This window comes from Microtus ochrogaster, unplaced genomic scaffold (genome assembly GCF_000317375.1).
Source record: "Microtus ochrogaster isolate Prairie Vole_2 unplaced genomic scaffold, MicOch1.0 UNK15, whole genome shotgun sequence".
Classification (NCBI taxonomy): Eukaryota; Metazoa; Chordata; class Mammalia; order Rodentia; family Cricetidae; genus Microtus; species Microtus ochrogaster.
The window spans coordinates 1600825-1605988 of record NW_004949113.1 but is presented as its reverse complement, the minus strand read 5'-3'; positions in this window follow the sequence as shown (position 1 = coordinate 1605988).

The following is a 5164-nucleotide window of genomic DNA, read 5'->3' as shown; positions in this document are numbered from 1 at the left end:
CTTTTTTTTCGAGACAGGGTTTCTCTGTGGCTTTGGAGCCTGTCCTGGAACTAGCTTTGTAGACCAGGCTGGTATCGAACTCACAGAGATCCGCCTGCCTCTGCCTCACGAGTGCTGGGATTAAAGGCATGCGCCACTATCGCCCAGCTGGAAGGGTTTTTTGAGACAGGGTCTCATCATGTAGCTCAGCTGGCCTCAACTTGAAATCCTCCTGCCTCAGTGTCAAGAATTCCTAGAATTAGGACTGGGGTGGGGGTGGGGTGGGCATAGGGTTGTCTCTTAAAGGGACAGGAGAGACCATTACATAGTCCCTGTCTGCCACTGCTGAGTGTGCAGGGGAGTGATGGGAACACGCAATGCATGGCCCAGTGATGGCTGTGAGCTGAGGCCTCCAGGAATCACCACCGTTTTAGGTCTGTTCCTGGGCTCAGAGACGTAAAAGCAGCTCAGCCATGTACCTCAGAGCTTGGGGCAAGGAAAGCGGGAGTAGTGAAAACAGTGTGGCCCTGCCTGACTAAGCTCCCTGCCAGCCAAGCCTGTGGATGCCTTGGTCTCAAAGTCCTTTCAATGGCAGTTACCTGGGTGTCTGTGATGCAGCTAAGTTTGTCACCCACCACCCTTGTTGGTCTCCAGCAGGACCCTTGAACCACAGAGAGCATGACCTGCATTCCACCAAGACCCAACAGGCATGGGCAAACTGGAGCCTCCTCTGCTCCACAGGCAGTCACTGCTGGGGAGCAGGGAGCTGCAGGAGACAGGAAAGTTTGGAGGGCTGTTCTTCCTCCTGCTGCAGTTAACAGGGGATGGCTGGAGGCAGCATGGCTTGCAACAAGCCTGTATGGGTAGATCAATAGTTTTTAGCAGAGGAGAGGATGCAGGCTTCTCCTATTTGGGGGGTTAAAAAGAAATCTGGAGAAGGTAGAAAGACGTGGGATTTGAGAGGAGTTAATGAGACCATGAAGCCCCAGGGAGCTGCCCCACCTACCTAGTAGTCTGTAAAAATGCAAATTGTTGCCTGTCAGATAATGAAAGCCTTGCAGCTTGGATTAGAAAGATAGCATAGCTTGTTTAGTACAGAAAAACCAGATGGAATCTAGGCCATATTTTGGTAGGGGACCTAATGTGATCAATGTTCCTTATACTAAGCAACAGGTCGATGGGTTATTTGAAAGTAATAATTCTTGAGCAATTGGGTTTGCTCAATTTGTAGACCGAATTGGTAATCTTTTTCTGCTGATCGATTGCTGCAATTTGCACAAGTACATTTCTTTATTTTTCCTTAAATTGTAATGAAAGATCCCTTAAAGGATGCTAAGGTAAATTTTACAGATGGTTCTTCCAATGAAAGAGGAGTGTACATTGTTGTTGGTAAAGGATATGTAGTGCAAACAGATCTGTCCTCAGCTCAAATGGCTGAGCGGTGAGCTGTTGCTGTAGTAGTCCAGCTTTCTGCAAATAAGGCATTTGGTTTATATACTGACAGTCATTACATCTTTAAAGCTCTTCTGGCCATAGAAACTGTCCCCTGCATTGGACCTAGTAATAGTAAAGTTAAATTAGTGTTCCAGCAAATTCAAGATGTCAATCATCAAAGAAAATTGCCATGCTTTGTGGGTCATATTAGAGCACATCCAAATCTTCCTGGCCCATTGGCTGAAGGTAGTGCTTTAGCTGATAAATTTACCCAATTTACCACTTTATCTCAACTTGAGCTTGCTCAGCAGTCATATGCTATGTATCACCACAATAGTAAAAGCTTAAGAAAACAATTTGGATTAACAAGAGAAATTGCTTGTCAGATTGTTTTGTTAAGGAATGTGATATATTTACCTGTATCTCATCTGGGAGTAAAACCTTGAGGCCTGCTTCCTAATCATTTTCGGAAAAAGGATGTTACTCATTTTGCAGAATTTGGCAAATTAAGATATGTTCATGTGACAATTGGTACATATTCAGTTTTCTTAAAGGCCAGACTGCACAGACTGGAGAAGCCACTAAGCATGCAGTAACTCACTGCTTAAAGTTTTTTTTTCATATATGAGAATTCCTAAAATTATAAAGATGGATAATGGGTTCTGATATACAAGCAAAGCATTTCAGCAATTTTTGTTCCCAGTGTAATTTTGAGCATAAAACAGACATTCCTTATAACCCTCAAGGACAATGAATTGTGGTGTGTGCCCACGTCTCTTTGAAAACACACCTTCAAAAGATAAAAAGGGGGATTATACCCCAGTCATCACATAACACCTTAAATCATGCCCTTTTTATCCCAAATTTCTTGGATGTGGATGCCTGTAAGCAATCTGCTTCACACAGATTTTGGCATGATGGCATCAGAGTGACCTTCACTAAATAAAAATGGAAAGATCCTTGCATTTATGGAAAGGACCTGACCCAGTTTTAATATGGGGTCAAGGACATATTTATGTTTTTTCACAAGAGGAGAATGAAGTTTAATGGCTTCCTGAAAGCTCGGTGCAGTTTGTGGAACAGAAGAATACCAACCCTGATGACACAGTAGCTGCTGAGACCTTCCCAGAGGAGTTGAAGCGAGAGATTGCTGAATCTGTGTTCCTGACCCTCTGATGCTATCATGCTACAGTCTGAGAAGGAAAGGAGATTGTGGTGATGGTTAAGATTCCTGCTTTCCTGATAGACCTGCCACACAGATTTCTAGACTTTTGTGAGGTCTAGAGTAAATAGAGTAACTTTAGAGTAAATAGGCCCAAGAATGCTGACTGAATGTTTGACAGTTTTTCTACACTATATCTTGGGACTCAGAACTCATTTTCCAGTATAGTGTTCCTCTGCTGTAGAAATGGAAAGCCTTGAAAGCAGGTGCCTCAGAAATTTCCCCTCTTGGAGAAAAAGACTTGTTAAAGCAATTGAACATTATTATGGAGATAACGTGTGACTGAAGCTGCTCTTCAGAATATGAGGAGAAGTGGCAAAAAAGGTTTTGCTGCTACTCAGAGACTGGGACAGTTCAAACTTACCTTTGAAAGTTTAGAAGCAGCAGTGCAATTGGACTGTAGAAGAGGAAAAAGACTCATAGCGCACCCATCACAGAAACTTTTTCTTGTTTTTTGTTTAGAACAAAGTTATGAGAATTGTGACTTGGCAAATTGTGTGTTTATTGTTAATTTTCATAGTAGAATCATGGTATTGAACTGTTAATGTGTGCAACTACTTTGGTTTACTATGAAGATGTTACTGGTTAGAAAAAGGTTAGATCTTATTTGAGAAAAACTTGACATGATGCCAATAAGTCCTTAGATTTGGTACATTTAATAAGACAAATTTGGATTTTGATGCAACTAAAACTGCTAAAGACATTGTAGACCAATTTAAATAGGCCATATTTACTCCTTTATTAGGAGGTTTTGTGGCCATAGGAGCATGTATATCACAAAGCATTATCTACTTGTCTATCTAATTATTTGCAAACTCTCTCGATGAAATGTTGGCTCAGAGGAGCATGACTTCTAGCTATGAGCTCTCCCTTAACCCTGCAAAACAGAGGCTGATAATCAATGACTGGTAAGATCTTGTTCCTTCCAGGCAATTTAGGACAGGACATGCATGATGGAATGTATGTACTGATGTTGGGTAAGTCTGAAAGGTGAAAGGAAACAACCTAAGCCAGGCACAGCCATCTGTTTTGTGGCAGAAGCACAGGCTTTATTAAATAAATTTAAAAAGTGGAATATGTCAGAGCAGTTGAATGTGGATCCATTCCACTTTGACTAAAGGTCAGAGAATTCAGGCTTATTATTGCTCCTTCAAGGTTAGGGCAGGAGGTTTGACCCAGAATGTGACTACCTATGGGATGCTTGGCCTAAAAGGTGTGTTTGCTGTCTGTCCTGCCTAAACAGTAGAATACTTACCTCAGGATATAGTTACTTGATGTTTTGGGTTTTGAAGAGGTAATTACTCTGTTTATTCATTGTATCATGGTAAAGTAGTCTTAGCCTTCTTCCCCTCTTTTGGATTGGGGTATATAAAACATATGGAAAATAAATGGAAATGAATTTAGTATTCACTGGGTTGCCCTCCCAACTATTCTGTGTCTCTGTCCTTTTCTTTTGTGTCTGTTTTTTCTACCTAACATTTCTAATCCACATGCCCCTACCCTGGAATGTATGAGCCCATTGGGGCTCAACCCCGACAGTCATTGATGCCTTGAAGCAGAGGAGTTAAGAAGATGACTTGGCCCACAGTCATAGCAACAAAGGAAGCAGAACATAACTGACATTGAGATCTAGGTAGTGGTACTCCACTTTTTGGCATCTCATGGATCATATTGAATGAAGGATTATTTTGGACTACATATTAAGCACACAAACACCAATTAAACCTAATATGAAAAATTCAATGTAAAATTTTAGGATATCCGCCTCCACAGATAAGCAAAAGATTTCTCACATAATAGTCCTAATTATAGGGTACTCTATTTAGACTCTAAATTTTAGAGAGTGTTTTAATTGTGGAGCAGGTTCCAAGTGTGATACCATTAGTAAGTGACTACACCTAAGTAATACAACTTCATCAATTTTTATTTTTGTTATAAATGTAAAAAAAAGAATAACAAGACTAGTGGGATGTTGACATCGTATTTGAGAGGTGAACACATCAATATTTGTAGCTGTGCTGCTTACCCTGTATTTTGGTTTTAATTTTACTCTTGTTGAGCTTCATTCTTGAAAATAATTTCTCACAAACATGAGTGCCATCAGAAAGTGATGACACACTGTGGATAAGAGGGTATTTGTCACTGGGAAGGCAGTATGGTTCTATAGTGTAGTAGAGATACTAAGTGTGGTAAAAAAAAAGTCGGGCATGGTGGCGCATGCCTTTAGCCTCAGCACTCAGGAGGCAGAGGCAGGCAGATCTCTGTGAGTTCAAAGCCAGCCTGGTCTACAGAGAGACTTCCAGGACATCCTGAGCTATGTAGAGTTTCTGTTTCAAAACAATAATGACAATAAACAAACAAAATCCTCAAACCAAACAAATTAGTAGACATGATCCAATTTTTTTCTTTGCTGAATGTCAGATCACCAGGAAACTTTTTTATAAATTGAAAATAGATTTTTTCAAAGAATATATTCTGATCATAGTTTCCTTCCCTCATCCTAGATCCTCCCTACTTCCCACCCATCCA